Source organism: Oncorhynchus nerka, unplaced genomic scaffold, assembly GCF_034236695.1.
Source record: "Oncorhynchus nerka isolate Pitt River unplaced genomic scaffold, Oner_Uvic_2.0 unplaced_scaffold_1220, whole genome shotgun sequence".
Taxonomy (NCBI): Eukaryota; Metazoa; Chordata; class Actinopteri; order Salmoniformes; family Salmonidae; genus Oncorhynchus; species Oncorhynchus nerka.
Window position 1 is genome coordinate 53,566 of NW_027040114.1, and position 24,641 is coordinate 78,206.

Below are 24,641 nucleotides of genomic sequence, written 5' to 3' on the forward strand. Positions count from 1 at the left end.
TTAAATAAAGGTGTTCTCAACTGGCCTACCTGGTTAAATAAAGGTGTTCTCAACTGGCCTACCTGGTTAAATAAAGGTGTCAACTAGCCTACCTGGTTAAATCAACTAGCCTACCTGGTTACATAAAGGTGTTCTCAACTGGCCTACCTGGTTAAATAAAGGTGTTCTCAACTAGCCTACCTGGTTAAATAAAGGTGTTCTCAACTAGCCTTCCTGGTTAAATAAAGGTGTTCTCAACTAGTCTACCTGGTTAAATAAAGGTGTTCTCAACTAGTCTACCTGGTTAAATAAAGGTGTTCTCAACAACCTGGTTAAATAAAGGTGTTCTCAACTAGCCTACCTGGTTAAATAAAGGTGTTCTCAACTAGTCTACCTGGTTAAATAAAGGTGTTCTCAACTAGTCTACCTGGTTAAATACAAGGCCTACCTGGTTAAATAAACATACATTTAAAACATCATGTGTGTTAAATAAAGGTGTATAGCCTACCTGGTTTAGGTGTTCTCAAAGCCTACCTGGTGGTGTTCTCCTGATTAAGCCAACTGCACCTGGTCAAATGAAGGTGTTCTCAAAACATGTTTAAGAAATAAACATACATTTAAACAATAATCAGTTCAAAGTGTGACCCTGATTAAACCCACTGCAGTCAAATGAAGGAAAACATGTTTAAGACGACCAATAATCACTCTGTGTGACCCTGATTAAACCCACTGCAGTCAAATGAAGGAAAACATGTTTAAGACGACCAATAATCACTCTGTGTGACCCTGATTAAGCCCACTGCAGTCAAATGAAGGGAAAACATGTTTAAGACGACCAATAATCACTCTGTGTGACCCTGATTAAACCCACTGCAGTCAAATGAAGGGAAAACATGTTTAAGACGACCAATAATCACTCTGTGTGACCCTGATTAAACCCACTGCAGTCAAATGAAGGAAAACATGTTTAAGACGACCAATAATCACTCTGTGTGACCCTGATTAAACCCACTGCAGTCAAATGAAGGAAAACATGTTTAAGACGACCAATAATCACTCTGTGTGACCCTGATTAAACCCACTGCAGTCAAATGAAGGGAAAACATGTTTAAGACGACCAATAATCACTCTGTGTGACCCTGATTAAACCCACTGCAGTCAAATGAAGGGAAAACATGTTTAAGACGACCAATAATCACTCTGTGTGACCCTGATTAAGCCCACTGCAGTCAAATGAAGGGAAAACATGTTTAAGACGACCAATAATCACTCTGTGTGACCCTGATTAAACCCACTGCAGTCAAATGAAGGGAAAACATGTTTAAGACGACCAATAATCACTCTGTGTGACCCTGATTAAACCCACTGCAGTCAAATGAAGGAAAACATGTTTAAGACGACCAATAATCACTCTGTGTGACCCTGATTAAACCCACTGCAGTCAAATGAAGGGAAAACATGTTTAAGACGACCAATAATCACTCTGTGTGACCCTGATTAAACCCACTGCAGTCAAATGAAGGGAAAACATGTTTAAGGTTGTCTTCCAGACTCTAGGTTTGTGTACCTTTCTCGTGATGCGGAAGTATCCAGTCATAGGAGACATCAGCATCATCTTGAGAACGACGATAGTGGCGTAGGTAGAGAAGGCCAGGAACACCTCGCTGTCTATCATATGAGTTAGCTCTGCCATGGCTGTTGGGTTCGAGTCTCGCTGGAAAACAGAGCAGAACAACATAAACTTAGCGATCACACGGTTTAGGTTTGATTGAACTTCCAAGTGGATTTGAAAAGTTTTTTTTTTTTTTACATTTTAACTTTTTTTTTCTTAATGTTTCATTAAATAAAATGCAGCCGCAGCGTTTGCGCATTTATTTCATAGTCTCAACGGCAAAACAACACATTACGCCAAATACACAGATCAATTTACTCCCTCAAAAAAAATCTAATAACGATACAAATGTAACGTTATTGTACTGGGGTTACAGCGTTTGCGCATTTAATCTGATCATTACGCCAAATAAGCCTCCTTTAAAAAAAAAATCACAAATGCTACAATAATATCCGCTGACGGCGTTCGCATAGTTTATTTTGAGCAGAGCGAAGAGTTTCATACCTTTTCAAGAAACTTCGTCTTTGGTTTTGACTCGGAGCCAGGGAAAAGTACCAGCCTGTTAGACTGCGCAGATGTGGGCGGTTTGTTCAGGCAGTTTCAGAAGAAAAAAAAAGGGGGGCGAATATTTGGACTTCCGCCAGGTCTGCGGATCTACCAATAAATGCGTCCACTTCCTCCGATGGCTTTTTTTTATGCTACCATTTCATTGTCCGATGAACACATTTTCATCTACAACATCTATGTATATTCGTTCTACAAACAAACACCACGAGACATGTCATTGTAGAGATCGTTCGTTTATTCACAGGTGGAAAGCATTAAAAAAGGGCCAATCCCTGATTGGCTTAGAAAATGGAACGAACAAAGCAAACCAATCAGTAGCATTACAGATACGTGGCCTAGTAAACAGATCAGCTGATATATAGATCTGAAAACATATACAGAATTTAAAAAGATACAGAATTAGATCAAGTATAAGGTCATATTCATTAGCCAATTAGCAAAATATATCTTTGGTGCTTGTAGCTTCATAGGCCCTATTTCAATTAAGATCAAGTATAAGGTCATATTCATTAGCCAATTAGCAAAATATCTCTGGTGCTTATAGGCCCTATTTCAATTAAGATCAAGTATAAGGTCATATTCATTAGCCAATTAGCAAAATATATCTGGTGCTTGTAGCCTACTTCATAGGCCCTATTTCAATTAAGATCAAGTATAAGGTCATATTCATTAGCCAATTAGCAAAATATATCTGGTGCTTGTAGCCTTTATAGGCCCTATTTCATTAAGATCATAGGTCATATTCATTAGCCAATTAGCAAAATATATATTAAGCCCTATTTCAATTAAGATCAAGTATAAGGTCATATTCATTAGCCAATTAGCAAAATATATCTGGTGCTTGTAGCCTACTTCATAGGCCCTATTTCAATTAAGATCAAGTATAAGGTCATATTCATTAGCCAATTAGCAAAATATATCTGGTGCTTGTAGCCTACTTCATAGGCCCTATTTCAATTAAGATCAAGTATAAGGTCATATTCATTAGCCAATTAGCTAAATATATCTGGTGCTTGTAGCCTACTTCATAGGCCCTATTTCAATTAAGATCAAGTATAAGGTCATATTCATTAGCCAATTAGCAAAATATATCTGGTGCTTGTAGCCTACTTCATAGGCCCTATTTCAATTAAGATCAAGTATAAGGTCATATTCATTAGCCAATTAGCAAAATATATCTGGTGCTTGTAGCCTACTTCATAGGCCCTATTTCAATTAAGATCAAGTATAAGGTCATATTCATTAGCCAATTAGCTAAATATATCTGGTGCTTGTAGCCTACTTCATAGGCCCTATTTCAATTAAGATCAAGTATAAGGTCATATTCATTAGCCAATTAGCAAAATATCTCTGGTGCTTGTAGCCTACTTCATAGGCCCTATTTCAATTAAGATCAAGTATAAGGTCATATTCATTAGCCAATTAGCAAAATATCTCTGGTGCTTGTAGCCTACTTCATAGGCCCTATTTCAATTCAACTCAAACAATAATCCCCCCCCCCCCCATTTTTAATTAAACTCTAATTCCCAAAACCCGAATTTAATCATTTATAAACATTAGATTATCACATCCGATGCAAAAAAAATGTCTAAAATATAAAATAGGTGTTTTGCAGTCAGTCAGACAACCAGACAGACCGGGTCATGGTGTGTATGTTTGATTCATTTTAATGTATTGCTCGGTATGACTGCACTATTGGACCTAGAAACACTATCATTTTACAGCACATGCGATAACATCTGCAAATCTGTGTACTGCGACCAATAAACTGGTGAGTTGATGTGGGTAAAAAATAGCCAGATTACACGCGGTATCGGATACTGAACGACACTTGATTTTAGTTTAGGGCTCCATTCAATCCGTATCGCCTAAAGTCAGCGCTCTTAGCGCACGTGAAATGTAGTTTCCGAATGTATGCAGCGTTTACCTTGAATGGAGTTTCCGCGGGAACGTTGCCGTTTAATGTCTACTGCGCTCTAGCACTGACCTTCCGTGAAATAGATTGAATCGAGCCCTACGTTTAGTTTAATTATTTTTTTGCTGATATTAATACATTTTTTTTTTGCACAGATCAAATTCAGTGCTGAGTTAAAAACAAAACGTGCAGAGAATGTATAGTTAGTCTGCCTGATTACAACAGAACAAATAGAATAGTCCCAGAAGTGCAAACTCCAAGTACAATCAAGCACTGTCAAATGTATTTAACATTATGTAGCCTATTTGACCCAGGTCTGATAAATGTGTGAGTGTCTCCTCAGAGGTAGAGTGTCCCGAGGACTATTTTAGGCCATCTGAAAACTTGGAATCAATCAATCTGATTAATTATTAATTGATTGATCGCCTCTTCAGAGATGCGTTGTGCTTAGCACTCTGTATGCCATGGAGAAGGTAGCTCCCATGCCAACCATCCAAGCTAGACCTCTGCTGGGCTGGGGCAGGGGGAGGACGTAGGCCACCGTGTGGAAGAGCCTGGAACCAACAAACACCCGGAAGTGGAGCAGAGCAGTGGAGAGGTCGGGCCCCGTCAGGGTATACAGCAGACCAATCACTATGAACGGGATGATGTTCTCCAGGTCGTTCTGGTGGCATCTGGGGAATGAGAGAGAGAGTTCAGATTATCTGGGGAATGAGAGAGAGAGAGATCAGATTATCTGGGGAATGAGAGAGAGAGTTCAGATTATCTGGGGAATGAGAGAGAGAGTTCAGATTATCTGGGGAATGAGAGAGAGAGAGAGAGTTCAGATTATCTGGGGAATGAGAGAGAGAGAGTTCAGATTATCTGGGGAATGAGAGAGAGAGTTCAGATTATCTGGGGAATGAGAGAGAGAGAGTTCAGATTATCTGGGGAATGAGAGAGAGTTCAGATTATCTGGGGAATGAGAGAGAGAGAGTTCAGATTATCTGGGGAATGAGAGAGAGTTCAGATTATCTGGGGAATGAGAGAGAGTTCAGATTATCTGGGGAATGAGAGAGAGTTCAGATTATCTGGGGAATGAGAGAGAGAGAGAGAGAGAGTTCAGATTATCTGGGGAATGAGAGAGAGTTCAGATTATCTGGGGAATGAGGAAGAGAGTTCACTGATATATCTAAACAATATAAATGGTGTCTCCTATTGAGGAAGAGAGTTCAATATAATTATCTGGGGAATGGTCTCCACTGATATATCCTTTAAACAATAGATATGGTGAGAGAAGAGTGGTCAGATTATCTGGGGAATGAGAGAGAGTTCAGATTATCTGGGGAATGAGAGCTGGAAGAGAGTTCAGATTATCTGTCCAGGGAATGTCCCTTAAACAATATAATATGGTGTCTCCTATTGTCCAGGAGAGAGTGGTTCAATATAATATGGTGTCTCCTATTGTCCAGGAAGAGGTGGTCTCCACTGATATATCCCTTAAACAATATAATATGGTGTCTCCTATTGTCCAGGAAGAGGTGGTCCCTTAAACAATATAATATGGTGTCTCCTATTGCCCAGGAAGAGGTGGTCCCTTAAACAATATAATATGGTGTCTCCTATTGCCCTGGAATAGGTGGTCCCTTAAACAATATAATATGGTGTCTCCTATTGCCCTGGAATAGGTGGTCCCTTAAACAATATAATATGGTGTCTCCTAATTGCCCTGGAATAGGTGGTCCCTTAAACAATGTAATATGGTGTCTCCTATTGCCCAGGAAGTGGTGGTCTCCACTGATATATCCTTTAAACAATGTAAACTACTGACAATCTCTATTTGGTAGAAAATTTAAAAACAATGTAACTGGGACTCAAAATGGCCCCCATGCTCCAGTATTTCACAATGATGCCTTCCCACCAAATGGTCCATGCTCCAGTATTTCACAATGATGCCTTCCCACCAAATGGTCCATGCTCCAGTATTTCACAATGATGCCTTCCCACCAAATGGCCCCCATGCTCCAGTATTTCACAATGATGCCTTCCCACCAAATGGCCCCCATGCTCCAGTATTTCACAATGATGCCTTCCCACCAAATGGCCCCCATGCTCCAGTATTTCACAATGATGCCTTCCCACCAAATGGCCCCCATGCTCCAGTATTTCACAATGATGCCTTCCCACCAAATGGTCCATGCTCCAGTATTTCACAATGATGCCTTCCCACCAAATGGCCCCCATGCTCCAGTATTTCACAATGATGCCTTCCCACCAAATGGCCCCCATGCTCCAGTATTTCACAATGATGCCTTCCCACCAAATGGTGTGGAATCTGTGGAATCTGTCGTACCCATGGCGATATCACGGACAGTAACGGTTTGGGAACATTCCAGGATTTGAAAGATAAATACACATTACCAGGTAAAACTCTTATTTTTTGTCTCCTATATTTACAACTTAAGTTGAGCTATGCTGGCCTACGGCGTACCTACCGAACTATGCAATGATGGGATTTATAAATACATGATCTGGGCTCCGTCGATAAAGGACTGATCTCTTTTGAACAACTTTTGGAAAGCTCTTTTTTTTAAAAATATTAACTTTATTTTACTAGGCAAGTCAGTTAAGAACAAATTCTTATTTTCAATGACGGCCTAGGAACAGTGGGTTAACTGCCCGTTCAGGGGCAGAACGACAGATTTGTACCTTGTCAGCTTGCAACCTTCTGGTTACTAGTCCAACGCGCTAACCACTAGGCTACCCTGCCGCCCCTACACTCTAACCTACGCTCTAACCACTAGGCTACCCTGCCTCCCCATATTCTAACCACTAGGCTACCCTGCCGCCTCTACACTCTAACCACTAGGCTACCCTGCCGCCCCTCCACTCTAACCACTAGGCTACCCTGCCACCCCGCCACTCTAACCACTAGGCTACCCTGCCGCCCCTCCACTCTAACCACTAGGCTACCCTGCCGCCCCTCCACTCTAACCAATAGGCTACCCTGCCGCCCCTCCACTCTAACCACTAGGTTACCCTGCCGCCCTCCCTCCACTCTAACCACTAGGCTACCCTGCCGCCCTCCCTCCACTCTGCTAAATGACTTAAATGTAATGTAAATGTAACCACTAGGCTACCCTACCGCCCCTCCCCTAACCACTAGGCTACCCTGCCACCCCTCCACTCTAACCACTAGGCTACCCTGCCGCCCCTCCACTCTAACCACTAGGCTACCCTGCCACCCCATGTTCTAGCCATTAAAGACTCCATAGATCTAACTGAATCTTGAACAAACCTTTTTTAATCTGAAACAGAATATGGAAGACATATTGACCTTGGCTTCCCGTAATCCGAACCGTCAATTTATAAAAAATAAATAAATCCCAGTTAACACCCGTTAACACCCGTTTTATGATGAAATAGGCCCCAACTCCCACATGTTCACTGTGTCCCCTTAAACCAGGTGGACCAGTTCCTTCATATGAAGTGGGAGGACCCTTGATGAAATAGGCCTCAACTCCCACATGTTCACTGTGTCCCCTTAAACCAGGTGGACCAGTTCCTTCATATGATGTGGGAGGACCCTTGATGAAATAGGCCCCAACTCCCACATGTTCACTGTGTCCCCTTAAACCAGGTGGACCAGTTCCTTCATATGATGTGGGAGGACCCTTGATGAAATAGGCCCCAACTCCCACATGTTCACTGTGTCCCCTTAAACCAGGTGGACCAGTTCCTTCATATGATGTGGGAGGACCCTTGATGAAATAGGCCCCAACTCCCACATGTTCACTGTGTCCCCTTAAACCAGGTGGACCAGTTCCTTCATATGATGTGGGAGGACCCTTGATGAAATAGGCCCCAACTCCCACATGTTCACTGTGTCCCCTTAAACCAGGTGGACCAGTTCCTTCATATGATGTGGGAGGACCCTTGATGAAATAGGCCCCAACTCCCACATGTTCACTGTGTCCCCTTAAACCAGGTGGACCAGTTCCTTCATATGATGTGGGAGGACCCTTGATGAAATAGGCCCCAACTCCCACATGTTCACTGTGTCCCCTTAAACCAGGTGGACCAGTTCCTTCATATGATGTGGGAGGACCCTTGATGAAATAGGCCCCAACTCCCACATGTTCACTGTGTCCCCTTAAACCAGGTGGACCAGTTCCTTCATATGATGTGGGAGGACCCTTGATGAAATAGGCCCCAACTCCCACATGTTCACTGTGTCCCCTTAAACCAGGTGGACCAGTTCCTTCATATGATGTGGGAGGACCCTTGATGAAATAGGCCCCAACTCCCACATGTTCACTGTGTCCCCTTAAACCAGGTGGACCAGTTCCTTCATATGATGTGGGAGGACCCTTGATGAAATAGGCCTCAACTCCCACATGTTCACTGTGTCCCCTTAAACCAGGTGGACCAGTTCCTTCATATGATGTGGGAGGACCCTTGATGAAATAGGCCCCAACTCACACATGTTCACTGTGTCCCCTTAAACCAGGTGGACCAGTTCCTTCATATGATGTGGGAGGACCCTTGATGAAATAGGCCCCAACTCCCACATGTTCACTGTGTCCCCTTAAACCAGGTGGACCAGTTCCTTCATATGATGTGGGAGGACCCTTGCAGTTAAACACTTCCAGGGAAAAGTTACAAAATACATTTAGAAGAGCATGAATTTAAATATTGATGCTTATTTATAAAAACCCTCTTAGGCCTCACTCCCATGTTGTTTGTCATCTGAGATACTTGACAGTTTTATCTCAATCTCTTCATTCAAAGACTCAATCATGGACACTCTTACTGACAGTTGTGGCTGCTTTGTGTGATGTATTGTTGTCTCTACCTTCTTGCCCTTTGTGCTGTTATCTGTGCCCAACAATGTTTGTACCTTGTTTTGTGCTGCTACCATGTTGTATTGCTACCATGTTGTTGTCATGTTGTGTTGCTACCATGTTGTTGTCATGTTGTGATGCTACCATGTTGTTGTCGTGTTGTGTTGCTACCATGTTGTTGTCGTGTTGTGTTGCTACCATGTTGTTGTCGTGTTGTGTTGCTACCATGTTGCTGTCATGTTGTGCTGCTACCATGTTGTTGTCATATTGTGTTGCTACCATGTTGTTGTTATGTTGTTCTGCTACCATGTTGTTGTCATTTTGTTCTGCTACCATGTTGTTGTCATGTTGTATTGCTACCATGTTGTTGTCATGTTGTGTTGCTGCCATGTTGTTGTCATGTTGTGCTGCTACCATGTTGTTGTCATGTTGTGCTGCTACCATGTTGTCATGTTGTGCTGCTACCATGTTGTTGTCATGTTGTGTTGCTACCATGTTGTTGTCATGTTGTGTTGCTACCATGTTTTTGTCATGTTGTGCTGCTACCATGTTGTTGTCATGTTGTGTTTCTACCCTGCTGTGTTGTTATGTGTTGCTGCCATGCTGTGTTGTCATGTGTTGCTGCCATGCTGTGTTGTCATGTGTTGCTACCATGCTGTGTTGTCATGTGTTGCTACCATGCTGTGTTGTTATGTGTTGCTACCATGCTCAAATCAAATCAAATCAAATCAAATTGTATTTGTCACATACACATGGTTAGCAGATGTTAATGCGAGTGTAGCGAAAGGCTTGTGCTTCTAGTTCCGACAATGCAGTGATAACCAACAAGTAATCTAACTAACAATTCTAAAACTACTGTCTTATACACAGTGTAAGGGGATAAAGAATATGTACATAAGGATATATGAGTGAGTGATGGTACAGAGCAGCATACAGTAGATGGTATCGAGTACAGTATATACATATGAGATGAGTATGTAGACAAAGTAAACAAAGTGGCATAGTTAAAGTGGCTAGTGATACATGTATTACATAAGGATGCAGTCGATGATGTAGAGTACAGTATATACGTATGCATATGAGATGAATAATGTAGGGTAAGTAACATTATATAAGGTAGCATTGTTTAAAGTGGCTAGTGATATATTTACATCATTTCCCATCAATTCCCATTTATTAAAGTGGCTGGAGTTGGGTCAGTGTCAATGACAGTGTGTTGGCAGCAGCCACTCAATGGTGGCTGTTTAACAGTCTGATAGCCTTGAGATAGAAGCTGTTTTTCAGTCTCTCAGTCCCAGCTTTGATGCACCTGTACTGACCTCGCCTTCTGGATGATAGCGGGGTGAACAGGCAGTGGTTCGGGTGGTTGATGTCCTTGATGATCTTTATGGCCTTCCTGTAACATCGGGTGGTGTAGGTGTCCTGGAGGGCAGGTAGTTTGCCCCCGGTGATGCGTTGTGCAGACCTCACTACCCTCTGGAGAGCCTTACGGTTGAGGGCGGAGCAGTTGCCGTACCAGGCGGTGATACAGCCCGCCAGGATGCTCTCGATTGTGCATCTGTAGAAGTTTGTGAGTGCTTTTGGTGACAAGCCGAATTTCTTCAGCCTCCTGAGGTTGAAGAGGCGCTGCTGCGCCTTCTTCACGACGCTGTCAGTGTGAGTGGACCAATTCAGTTTGTCTGTGATGTGTATGCCGAGGAACTTAAAACTTGCTACCCTCTCCACTACTGTTCCATCGATGTGGATAGGGGGTGTTCCCTCTGCTGTTTCCTGAAGTCCACAATCATCTCCTTAGTTTTGTTGACGTTGAGTGTGAGGTTATTTTCCTGACACCACACTCCGAGGGCCCTCACCTCCTCCCTGTAGGCCGTCTACCGTTGTTGGTAATCAAGCCTACCACTGTTGTGTCGTCCGCAAACTTGATGATTGAGTTGGAGGCGTGCGTGGCACGCAGTCGTGGGTGAACAGGGAGTACAGGAGAGGGCTCAGAACGCACCCTTGTGGGGCCCCCGTGTTGAGGATCAGCGGGGAGGAGATGTTGTTGCCTACCCTCACCACCTGGGGCGGCCCGTCAGGAAGTCCAGTACCCAGTTGCACAGGGCGGGTCGAGACCCAGGGTCTCGAGCTTGATGACGAGCTTGGAGGGTACTATGGTGTTGAATGCCGAGCTGTAGTCGATGAACAGCATTCTCACATAGGTATTCCTCTTGTCCAGGTGGGTTAGGGCAGTGTGCAGTGTGGTTGAGATTGCATCGTCTGTGGACCTATTTGGGCGGTAAGCAAATTGGAGTGGGTCTAGGGTGTCGGGTAGGGTGGAGGTGATATGGTCCTTGACTAGTCTCAAAGCACTTCATGATGACGGAAGTGAGTGCTACGGGCGGTAGTCGTTTACCTCAGTTACCTTAGCTTTCTTGGGAACAGGAACAATGGTGGCCCTCTTGAAGCATGTGGGAACAGCAGACTGGTATAGGGATTGATTGAATATGTCCGTAAACACACCGGCCAGCTGGTCTGCATGCTCTGAGGGCGCGGCTGGGGATGCCGTCTGGGCCTGCAGCCTTGCGAGGGTTAACACGTTTAAATGTCTTTCTCACCTCGGCTGCAGTGAAGGAGAGACCGCATGTTTTCGTTGAAGGCCGTGTCAGTGGCACTGTATTGTCCTCAAAGCGGGCAAAAGTTATTTAGTCTGCCTGGGAGCAAGACATCCTGGTCCGTGACTGGGCTGGGTTTCTTCTTGTAGTCCGTGATTGACTGTAGACCCTGCCACATGCCTCTTGTGTCTGAGCCGTTGAATTGAGATTCTACTTTGTCTGTACTGACGCTTAGCTTGTTTAATAGCCTTGCGGAGGGAATAGCTGCACTGTTTGTATTCGGTCATGTTGCCAGACACCTTGCCCTGATTAAAAGCAGTGGTTGCGCTTTCAGTTTCACGCGAATGCTGCCATCAATCCACGGTTTCTGGTTAGGGAATGTTTTTATCGTTGCTATGGGAACGACATCTTCAACGCACGTTCTAATGAACTCGCACACCGAATCAGCGTATTGTCAATATTTTTATCTGACGCATTACGAAACATGTCCCAGTCCACGTGATGGAAGCAGTCTTGGAGTGTGGAGTCAGCTTGGTCTGACCAGCGTTGGACAGACCTCAGCGTGGGAGCCTCTTGTTTTAGTTTCTGCCTGTAGGCAGGGATCAGCAAAATGGAGTCGTGGTCAGCTTTTCCGAAAGGGGGGCGGGGCAGGGCCTTATATGCGTCGCGGAAGTTAGAGTAACAATGATCCAAGGTTTTACCACCCCTGGTTGCGCAATCGATATGCTGATAAAAATTTAGGGAGTCTTGTTTTCAGATTAGCTTTGTTAAAATCCCCAGCTACAATGAATGCAGCCTCCGGATAAATGGTTTCCAGTTTGCAAAGAGTTAAATAAAGTTCGTTCAGAGCCATCGATGTGTCTGCTTGGGGGGATATATACGGCTGTGATTATAATCGAAGAGAATTCTCTTGGAAGATAATGCGGTCTACATTTGATTGTGAGGAATTCTAAATCAGGTGAACAGAAGGATTTGAGTTCCTGTATGTTTCCTTCATCACACCATGTCTCGTTAGTCATGAGGCATACGCTCCCGCCGCTCTTCTTACCAGAAAGATGTTTGTTTCTGTCGGCGCGATGCGTGGAGAAACCCGTTGGCTGCACCGCATCGGATAGCGTCTTCCCAGTAAGCCATGTTTCCGTGAAGCAGAGAATATTGCAGTCTCTGATGTCCCTCTGGAATGCTACCCTTGCTCGGATTTCATCAACCTTGTTGTCAAGAGACTGGACATTGGCAAGAAGAATGCTGGGGAGTGGTGCGCGATGTGCCCTTGTCCGGAGTCTGACCAGAAGACCGCCACGTTTCCCTCTTTTTCGGAGTCGTTTTCTTGGGTCGCTGCATGCGATCCATTCCGTTGTCCTGTTTGTAAGGCAGAACACAGGATCCGCGTCGCGGAAAACATATTCTTGGTCGTACTGATGGTGAGTTGACGCTGATCTTATATTCAGTAGTTCTTCTCGACTGTATGTAATGAAACCTAAGATGACCTGGGGTACTAATGTAAGAAATAACACGTAAAAAAAAACAAAAAACTGCATAGTTTCCTAGAACGCTGCGAGGCGGCCATCTCTGTCGGCGCCGGAAGTCACTACTGTGTTGTTATGTGTTGCTACCATGCTGTGTTGTCATGTGTTGCTACCATGCTGTGTTGTCATGTGTTGCTGCCATGCTGTGTTGTTATGTGTTGCTGCCATGCTGTGTTGTCATGTGTTGCTGCCATGCTGTGTTGTCATGTGTTGCTGCCATGCTGTGTCATGTGTTGTTGTCATGTGTTGCTACCATGCTGTGTTGTCATGTGTTGCTCATGCTGTGTTGTCATGTGTTGCTACCATGCTGTGTTGTCATGTGTTGCTGCCATGCTGTGTTGTCATGTGTTGCTACCATGCTGTGTTGTCATGTGTTGCTACCATGCTGTGTTGTCATGTGTTGCTGCCATATTGCTGTCATGTTGTATTGCTACCATGCTGTGTTGTCATGTGTTGCTACCATGCTGTGTTGTCATGTGTTGCTGCCATGCTGTGTTGTCATGTGTTGCTACCATGCTGTGTTGTCATGTGTTGCTGCCATGCTGTGTTGTTGTCTTAGGTCTCTCTTTATGTAGTGTTGTGTTGTCTCTCTTGTCGTGATGTGTGTTTTGTCCTATATTTATATATATATATTTTTAATCCCAGCCCCCGTCCCCGCAGGAGGCCTTTTGGTAGGCCGTCATTGTAAATAAGTAGGCCGTCATTTTGGTAGGCCGTCATTGTAATTTGTTCTTAACTGACTTGCCTAGTTAAATAAAGGTTAAATAGAAAATGAACGTATCTATAAGTTTAATGGGGCCTCTATAAGTCTAGGGGGGCCTCTATAAGTCTAGGGGGCCTCTATAAATCTAGTGGGGCCTCTATAAGTCTAGGGGCCTCTATAAATCTAGTGGGGCCTCTATAAGTCTAGTGGGGCCTCTATAAGTCTAGGGGCCTCTATAAGTCTAGGGCCTCTATAAGTCTATAAGTCTAGTGGGGCCTCTATAAGTCTAGGGGACTCTATAAGTCAGTGGGGCCTCTATAAGTCTAGGGGGCCTCTATAAGTCTAGTGGGGCCTCTATAAGTCTAGGGGGCTCTATAAGTCTAGTGGGGCCTCTATAAGTCTAGGGGGCCTCTATAAGTTAGTGGGGCCTCTATAAGTCTAGGGGGCCTCTATAAGTCTAGTGGGGCCTCTATAAGTCTAGGGGCCTCTATAAGTCTAGGGGGCCTCTATAAGTCTAGGGGCCTCTATAAGTCTAGTGGGGCCTCTATAAGTCTAGGGGGCCTCTATAAGTCTAGTGGGGGCTCTATAAGTCTAGTGGGGCCTCTATAAGTCTAGGGGGCCTCTATAAGTCTAGGGGGCCTCTATAAGTCTAGGGGGCTCTATAAGTCTAGTGGGGCCTCTATAAGTCTTTTATAAGGGGGGGCTCTATAAGTCTAGGGGGCCTCTATAAGTCTAGGGGGCCTCTATAAGTCTAGTGGGGCCTCTATAAGTCTAGTGGGGCCTCTATAAGTCTAGGGGTGCCTCTATAAGTCTAGGGGGCCTCTATAAGTCTAGGGGGCTCTATCAGTCTAGTGGGGCCTCTATAAGTCTAGGGGCCTCTATCAGTCTAGGGGGCCTCTATAAGTCTAGTGGGGCCTCTATAAGTCTAGTGGGGCCTCTATAAGTCTAGTGGGGCCTCTATAAGTCTAGTGGGGCCTCTATAAGTCTAGTGGGGCCTCTATCAGTCTAGGGGTCTCTATCAGTCTAGGGGGCCTCTATAAGTCTAGTGGGGCCTCTATAAGTCTAGTGGGGCCTCTATCAGTCTAGTGGGGGCTCTATAAGTCTAGAGGGCCTCTATAAGTCTAGGGGGGGCTCTATAAGGGTGGGCCTCTATAAGTCTAGGGGCCTCTATAAGTCTAGGGGGCTCTATAAGGGTGGGCCTACCTTCTCACACGTTCCACATCCGGATCAACTCTCAGCATCCTCTTCTTGTCCTCTGGAGTCTTGGCCATCCCTGTGTCTTCCATGTTGGCAAAACACTGTGGAGGCAGAGACACTTTTACACCATAGAGTTCACTTACAGGCTATATAACACTGTGGAGACAGAGACACTTTTACACCATAGAGTTCACTTACAGGCTATATAACACTGTGGAGGCAGAGACACTTTTACACCATAGAGATCACTTACAGGCTATATAACACTGTGGAGGGAGATGACCACATTCCCATACCTTTCTCGTGAAGCGGAAGTATGCAGTCATAGGAGACATCAGCATCATCTTGAGGACGACGATAGTGGCGTAGGTAGAGAAGGCCAGGAACACCTCGCTGTCTATCATATGAGTTAGCTCTTCCATGGCTGTTGGGTTCGAGTCTCGCTGGAAAACAGAGCAGAACAACATAAACTTAGCGATCACACGGTTTAGGTTTGATTGAACTTCCATAAAGGACGACGATAAGTGGCGTAGGTAGAGAAGGCCAGGAACACCTCGCTGTCTATCAACGATGGCGTTTCCTTCATCTTGGTGTCACTCTGCTACGACCAACGAGAGACACTGTAAACAGCATTGGGACATTTTGCTCTTCATGAAGACGGCCTGAAAGGTGCGCACCAATATTTACAGGAGTCATCGTGCGTACTGGACATGCATTTACATTCCAATGAAACCACCAACACGCTGGGTCCAGACAGACAACATCGTCTGATTCACAGACTGACACACAGCAATGAATAGGATAGTATCTGTAGTCTGACTGGTGTCTAGACTAGCATCTATAAACACAGCTGTTAGGGGATCTGTAGTCTGACTGGTGTAGAGGCTAGCATCTATAAACACAGCTGTTAGGGGATCTGTAGTCTGACTGGTGTAGAGGCTAGCATCTATAAACACAGCTGTTATGGGATCTGTAGTCAACATTTACCTGGAGATAACTCTGCAGATACCAATACTGGGTGGTCTGAAAAAGTTATAGTCAATCAATCAATAATATTATTATTATTTTAGCAAAAAATGTTTATCTTTAATTTACAATCTGGATGGTGTTAAGAGATAGATGGGAGGGATTGAATGGAGCTGAAGGATGGGAGGGTTGAATGGAGCTGAAGGATGGGAGGGTTGAATGGAGCTGAAGGATGGGAGGGGTTGAATGAAGATGGGACTGGATGGTGTTAAGATATAGATGGGAGGGGTTGAATAGAGCTGAAGGATGGGAGGGGTTGAATGGAGATGGGACTGGATGGTGTTTAGAGATAGATGGGAGGGGTTGAATGGAGATGGGACTGGATGGTGTTTAGAGATAGATGGGAGGGTTGAATGGAGATGGGACTGGATGGTGTTTAGAGATAGATGGGAGGGGTTGAATGGAGCTGAAGGATGGGAGGGGTTGAATGGAGCTGAAGGATGGGAGGGGTTGAATGGAGCTGAAGGATGGGAGGGGTTGAATGAAGCTGAAGGATGGGAGGGGTTGAATGGAGATGGGACTGGATGGTGTTTAGAGATAGATGGGAGGGGTTGAATGAAGATGGGACTGGATGGTGTTTAGAGATAGATGGGAGGGGTTGAATGGAGCTGAAGGATGGGACTGGATGGTGTTCAGAGATAGATGGGAGGGGTTGAATGGAGATGAAGGATGGGACTGGATGGTGTTAAGAGATAGATGGGAGGGGTTGAATGGAGCTGAAGGATGGGAGGGGTTGAATGGAGCTGGGACTGGATGGTGTTTAGAGATAGATGGGAGGGTTGAATGGAGCTGAAGGATGGGACTGGATGGTGTTCAGAGATAGATGGGGTTGAATGGAGATGAAGGATGGGACTGGATGGTGTTAAGAGATAGATGGGAGGGGTTGAATGGAGCTGAAGGATGGGACTGGATGGTGTTAAGAGATAGATGGGAGGGTTGAATGGAGCTGGGACTGGATGGTGTTCAGAGATAGATGGGAGGGGTTGAATGGAGCTGAAGGATGGGACTGGATGGTGTTAAGAGATAGATGGGAGGGGTTGAATGGAGCTGAAGGATGGGACTGGATGGTGTTAAGAGATAGATGGGAGGGGTTGAATGGAGCTGAAGGATGGGACTGGATGGTGTTCAGAGATAGATGGGAGGGTTGAATGGAGCTGAAGGATGGGACTGGATGGTGTTAAGAGATAGATGGGAGGGGTTGAATGGAGCTGAAGGATGGGACTGGATGGTGTTCAGAGATGGATGGGAGGGTTGAATGGAGCTGAAGGGACTGGGTGGTGTTCAGAGATAGATGGGAAGGGTTGAATGGAGCTGAAGGATGGGACTGGATGGTGTTTAGAGATAGATGGGAGGGGTTGAATGAAGATGGGACTGGATGGTGTTTAGAGATGGATGGGAGGGTTGAATGGAGCTGAAGGATGGGACTGGATGGTGTTTAGAGATAGATGGGAGGGGTTGAATGCATGGGACTATGGGAGGGGTTGAATGGAGATGGGACTGGATGGTGTTTAGAGATAGATGGGAGGGGTTGAATGGAGCTGAAGGATGGGACTGGATGGTGTTAAAGAGATAGATGGGAGGGGTTGAATGGAGCTGAAGGATGGGACTGGATGGTGTTCAGAGATAGATGGGAGGGGTTGAATGGAGCTGAAGGATGGGACTGGATGGTGTTTAGAGATAGATGGGAGGGGTTGAATGAACAATGGGACTGGATGGTGTTTAGAGATGGATGGGAGGGGTTGAATGGAGCTGAAGGATGGGACTGGATGGTGTTAAGAGATAGATGGGAGGGGTTGAATGGAGCTGAAGGATGGGACTGGATGGTGTTCAGAGATAGATGGGAGGGGTTGAATGGAGCTGAAGGATGGGACTGGATGGTGTTAAGAGATAGATGGGCTGGTTGAATGGAGCTGAAGGGACTGGGTGGTGTTCAGAGATGGATGGGAGGGGTTGCTGGAGCTGAAGGGACTGGGTGGTGTTCAGAGATAGATGGGAAGGGTTGAATGGAGCTGAAGGATGGGACTGGATGGTGTTTAGAGATAGATGGGAGGGGTTGAATGAAGATGGGACTGGATGGTGTTTAGAGATGGATGGGAGGGGTTGAATGGAGCTGAAGGATGGGACTGGATGGTGTTTAGAGATGGATGGGAGGGGTTGAATGAAGATGGGACTGGATGGTGTTTAGAGATGGATGGGAGGGTTGAATGGAGATGGGACTGGATGGTGTTTAGAGATAGATGGGAGGGGTTGAATGGAGCTGAAGGATGGGACTGGATGGTGTTAAGAGATAGATGGGAGGGGTTGAATGGAGCTGAAGGATGGGACTGGATGGTGTTCAGAGATAGATGGGAGGGGTTGAATGGAGCTGAAGGATGGGACTGGATGGTGTTTAGAGATAGATGGGAGGGGTTGAATGAAGATGGGACTGGATGGTGTTTAGAGATGGATGGGAGGGTTGAATGGAGCTGAAGGATGGGACTGGATGGTGTTAAGAGATAGATGGGAGGGGTTGAATGGAGCTGAAGGATGGGACTGGATGGTGTTCAGAGATAGATGGGAGGGGTTGAATGGAGCTGAAGGATGGGACTGGATGGTGTTTAGAGATAGATGGGAGGGTTGAATGAAGATGGGACTGGATGGTGTTTAGAGATAGATGGGAGGGGTTGAATGGAGCTGAAGGATGGGACTGGATGGTGTTCAGAGATAGATGGGAGGGGTTGAATGAAGCTGAAGGATGGGACTGGATGGTGTTTAGAGATAGATGGGAGGGGTTGAATGGAGCTGAAGGATGGGACTGGATGGTGTTCAGAGATAGATGGGAGGGGTTGAATGGAGCTGAAGGATGGGACTGGATGGTGTTCAGAGATAGATGGGAGGGGTTGAATGAAGATGGGACTGGATGGTGTTTAGAGATGGATGGGAGGGTTGAATGGAGCTGAAGGATGGGACTGGATGGTGTTATAGAGATAGATGGGAGGGTTGAATGAAGATGGGACTGGATGGTGTTTAGAGATGGATGGGAGGGGTTGAATGGAGCTGAAGGATGGGACTGGAAGAGATAGATGGGAGGGGTTGAATGAAGATGGGACTGGATGGTGTTAAGAGATAGATGGGAGGGGTTGAATGGAGCTGAAGGATGGGACTGGATGGTGTTAAGAGATAGATGGGAGGGGTTGAATGAAGATGGGACTGGATGGTGTTAAGAGATAGATGGGAGGGGTTGAATGGAGCTGAAGGATGGGACTGGATGGTGTTAAGAGATAGATGGGAGGGGTTGAATGGAGCTGAAGGATGGGACTGGATGGTGTTTAGAGATAGATGGGAGGGGTTGAATGAAGATGGGACTGGATGGTGTTTAGAGATAGATGGGAGGGGTTGAATGGAGCTGAAGGATGGGACTGGATGGTGTTAAGAGATGGGAGGGGTTGAATGGAGCTGAAGGATGGGACTGGATGGTGTTTAGAGATAGATGGGAGGGGTTGAATGAAGATGGGACTGGATGGTGTTAAGAGATAGATGGGAGGGGTTGAATGGAGCTGAAGGATGGGACTGGATGGTGTTAAGAGATAGATGGGAGGGGTTGAATGGAGCTGAAGGATGGGACTGATGGTGTTAAGAGATAGATGGGAGGGGTTGAATGGAGCTGAAGGATGGGACTGGATGGTGTTTAGAGATAGATGGGAGGGGTTGAATGAAGATGGGACTGGATGGTGTTTAGAGATAGATGGGAGGGATTGAATGGAGCTGAAGGATGGGACTGGATGGTGTTTAGAGATAGATGGGAGGGGTTGAATGAAGATGGGACTGGATGGTGTTTAGAGATAGATGGGAGGGGTTGAATGGAGCTGAAGGATGGGACTGGATGGTGTTAAGAGATAGATGGGAGGGGATGAATGAAGATGGGACTGGATGGTGTTTAGAGATAGATGGGAGGGGTTGAATGAAGATGGGACTGGATGGTGTTTAGAGATGGATGGGAGGGGTTGAATGGAGATGGGACTGGATGGTGTTTAGAGATAGATGGGAGGGTTGAATGAAGATGGGACTGGATGGTGTTTAGAGATAGATGGGAGGGGTTGAATGGAGATGGGACTGGATGGTGTTTAGAGATAGATGGGAGGGGTTGAATGAAGATGGGACTGGATGGTGTTTAGAGATGGATGGGAGGGGTTGAATGGAGATGGGACTGGATGGTGTTTAGAGATAGATGGGAGGGGTTGAATGAAGATGGGACTGGATGGTGTTTAGAGATAGATGGGAGGGGTTGAATGAAGATGGGACTGGATGGTGTTTAGAGATAGATGGGAGGGGTTGAATGGAGCTGAAGGATGGGACTGGATGGTGTTAAGAGATAGATGGGAGGGGTTGAATGGAGCTGAAGGATGGGACTGGATGGTGTTAAGAGATAGATGGGAGGGGTTGAATGAAGATGGGACTGGATGGTGTTTAGAGATAGATGGGAGGGGTTGAATGGAGCTGAAGGATGGGACTGGATGGTGTTCAGAGATAGATGGGAGGGGTTGAATGAAGATGGGACTGGATAGTGTTTAGAGATAGATGGGAGGGGTTGAATGGAGCTGAAGGATGGGACTGGATGGTGTTCAGAGATAGATGGGAGGGGTTGAATGGAGCTGAAGGATGGGACTGGATGGTGTTAAGAGATAGATGGGAAGGGTTGAATGGAGCTGAAGGATGGGACTGGATGGTGTTTAGAGATAGATGGGAAGGGTTGAATGGAGCTGAAGGATGGGACTGGATGGTCTTAAGAGATAGATGGGAGGGGTTGAATGAAGATGGGACTGGATGGTGTTTAGAGATGGATGGGAGGGGTTGAATGGAGCTGAAGGATGGGACTGGATGGTGTTTAGAGATAGATGGGAGAGATTGAATGGAGCTGAAGGACTGGATGGTGTTAAGATATGGATGGGAGGGATTGAATGGAGCTGAAGGGTGGGACTGGATGGTGTTTAGAGACAGATGGGAGGGGTTGAATGGAGCTGAAGGATGGGACTGGATGGTGTTAAGAGATAGATGGGAAGGGTTGAATGGAGCTGAAGGATGGGACTGGATGGTGTTTAGAGATAGATGGGAAGGGTTGAATGGAGCTGAAGGATGGGACTGGATGGTCTTAAGAGATAGATGGGAGGGGTTGAATGAAGATGGGACTGGATGGTGTTTAGAGATGGATGGGAGGGTTGAATGGAGCTGAAGGATGGACTGGATGGTGTTAGAGATAGATGGGATGAATGGAGGGGACTGGATGGTGTTAAGAGATAGATGGGAGGGGTTGAATGGAGCTGGGACTGGGTGGTGTTCAGAGATGGATGGGAGGGTTGAATGGAGCTGAAGGGACTGGGTGGTGTCTAGAGATAGATGGGAAGGGTTGAATGGAGCTGAAGGATGGGACTGGATGGTGTTTAGAGATAGATGGGAGGGGTTGAATGAAGATGGGACTGGATGGTGTTTAGAGATGGATGGGAGGGGTTGAATGGAGCTGAAGGATGGGACTGGATGGTGTTTAGAGATAGATGGGAGGGGTTGAATGAAGATGGACTGGATGGTGTTTAGAGATGGATGGGAGGGGTTGAATGGAGATGGGACTGGATGGTGTTTAGAGATAGATGGGAGGGGTTGAATGGAGCTGAAGGATGGGACTGGATGGTGTTAAGAGATAGATGGGAGGGGTTGAATGGAGCTGAAGGATGGGACTGGATGGTGTTCAGAGATAGATGGGAGGGGTTGAATGGAGCTGAAGGATGGGACTGGATGGTGTTTAGAGATAGATGGGAGGGGTTGAATGAAGATGGGACTGGATGGTGTTTAGAGATGGATGGGAGGGGTTGAATGGAGCTGAAGGATGGGACTGGATGGTGTTAAGAGATAGATGGGAGGGGTTGAATGGAGCTGAAGGATGGGACTGGATGGTGTTCAGAGATAGATGGGAGGGTTGAATGGAGCTGAAGGATGGGACTGGATGGTGTTTAGAGATAGATGGGAGGGGTTGAATGAAGATGGGACTGGATGGTGTTTAGAGATAGATGGGAGGGGTTGAATGGAGCTGAAGGATGGGACTGGATGGTGTTAAGAGATAGATGGGAGGGGTTGAATGGAGCTGAAGGGACTGGGTGGTGTTCAGAGATGGATGGGAGGGGTTGAATGGAGCTGAAGGGACTGGGTGGTGTTCAGAGATAGATGGGAGGGTTGAATGGAGCTGAAGGATGGGACTGGATGGTGTTTAGAGATAGATGGGAGGGGTTGAATGAAGATGGGACTGGATGGTGTTTAGAGATGGATGGGAGGGGTTGAATGGAGCTGAAGGATGGGACTGGATGGTGTTTAGAGATAGATGGGAGGGGTTGAATGAAGATGGGACTGGATGGTGTTTAGAGATGGATGGGAGGGGTTGAATGGAGATGGGACTGGATGGTGTTTAGAGATAGATGGGAGGGGTTGAATGGAGCTGAAGGATGGGACTGGATGGTGTTAGAGATAGATGGGAGGGGTTGAATGGAGATGAAGGATGGGACTGGATGGTGTTCAGAGATAGATGGGAGGGGTTGAATGGAGCTGAAGGATGGGACTGGATGGTGTTTAGAGATAGATGGGAGGGGTTGAATGAAGATGGGACTGGATGGTGTTTAGAGATGGATGGGAGGGTTGAATGGAGCTGAAGGATGGGACTGGATGGTGTTAAGAGATAGATGGGAGGGGTTGAATGGAGCTGAAGGATGGGACTGGATGGTGTTCAGAGATAGATGGGAGGGTTGAATGGAGCTGAAGGATGGGACTGGATGGTGTTTAGAGATAGATGGGAGGGGTTGAATGGATGGACTGAATGGAGCTGAAGGATGGGACTGGATGGTGTTCAGAGATAGATGGGAGGGGTTGAATGAAGCTGAAGATGGGACTGGATGGTGTTTAGAGATGGATGGGAGGGGTTGAATGGAGCTGAAGGATGGGACTGGATGGTGTTCAGAGATAGATGGGAGGGGTTGAATGGAGCTGAAGGATGGGACTGGATGGTGTTCAGAGATAGATGGGAGGGGTTGAATGAAGATGGGACTGGATGGTGTTTAGAGATGGATGGGAGGGGTTGAATGGAGCTGAAGGATGGACTGGATGGTGTTGATAGATGGGAGGGGTTGAATGAAGATGGGACTGGATGGTGTTAGAGATAGATGGGAGGGGTTGAATGGAGCTGAAGGATGGGACTGGATGGTGTTAAGAGATAGATGGGAGGGGTTGAATGAAGATGGGACTGGATGGTGTTAAGAGATAGATGGGAGGGGTTGAATGGAGCTGAAGGATGGGACTGGATGGTGTTAAGAGATAGATGGGAGGGGTTGAATGGAGCTGAAGGATGGGACTGGATGGTGTTTAGAGATAGATGGGAGGGGTTGAATGAAGATGGGACTGGATGGTGTTTAGAGATAGATGGGAGGGGTTGAATGGAGCTGAAGGATGGGACTGGATGGTGTTAAGAGATGGGAGGGTTGAATGGAGCTGAAGGATGGGACTGGATGGTGTTTAGAGATAGATGGGAGGGGTTGAATGAAGATGGGACTGGATGGTGTTAGAGATAGATGGGAGGGGTTGAATGGAGCTGAAGGATGGGACTGGATGGTGTTAAGAGATAGATGGGAGGGGTTGAATGGAGCTGAAGGATGGGACTGGATGGTGTTAAGAGATAGATGGGAGGGGTTGAATGGAGCTGAAGGATGGGACTGGATGGTGTTTGGTGTTAAGAGATGGATGAGGAGGAGGTTGAATGGAGCTGAAGGATGGGACTGGATGGTGTTTAGAGATAGATGGGAGGGGTTGAATGAAGATGGGACTGGATGGTGTTTAGAGATAGATGGGAGGGGTTGAATGGAGCTGAAGGATGGGATGGTGTTAGAGATAGATGGGAGGGGTTGAATGAAGATGGGACTGGATGGTGTTTAGAGACAGATGGGAGGGGCTGAATGAAGATGGGACTGAAGGATGGGACTGGATGGTGTTTAGAGATAGATGGGAGGGGTTGAATGATGGTGTTTAGAGATAGATGGGAGGGGTTGAATGGAGCTGAAGAAGATGGGACTGGATGGTGTTTAGAGATGGATGGGAGGGGTTGAATGGAAGATGGGACTGATGGTGTTTAGAGATAGATGGGAGGGGTTGAATGAAGATGGGACTGGATGGTGTTTAGAGATAGATGGGAGGTTGAATGAAGATGGGACTGGATGGTGTTAAGAGATAGATGGGAGGTTGAATGGAGCTGAAGGATGGGACTGGATGGTGTTAAGAGATAGATGGGAGGGGTTGAATGGAGCTGAAGGATGGGACTGGATGGTGTTCAGAGATAGATGGGAGGGGTTGAATGAAGATGGGAGATGGTGTTTAGAGATAGATGGGGAGGGGTTGAATGGACTGGGGATGGATGGTGTTCAGAGATAGATGGGAGGGTTGAATGAAGATGGGACTGGATGGTGTTAAGAGATGGATGGGAGGGGTTGAATGGAGCTGAAGGATGGGACTGGATGGGTTAAGAGATAGATGGGAGGGGTTGAATGGAGCTGAAGGATGGGACTGATGGTGTTCAGAGATAGATGGGAAGGGTTGAATGGAGCTGAAGGATGGGACTGGATGGTGTTAAGAGATAGATGGGAGGGGTTGAATGAAGATGGACTGGATGGTGTTTAGAGATGGATGGGAGGGGTTGA

The 24,641-nt window shown here is 46.2% G+C and overlaps 1 pseudogene; it reads right to left on the minus strand.

Moving 5' to 3' along the window:
• Positions 1-24,641, minus strand: part of LOC135569067 (microsomal glutathione S-transferase 1-like) — a 41,698-nt pseudogene that overhangs the window by 5,514 nt on the left and 11,543 nt on the right.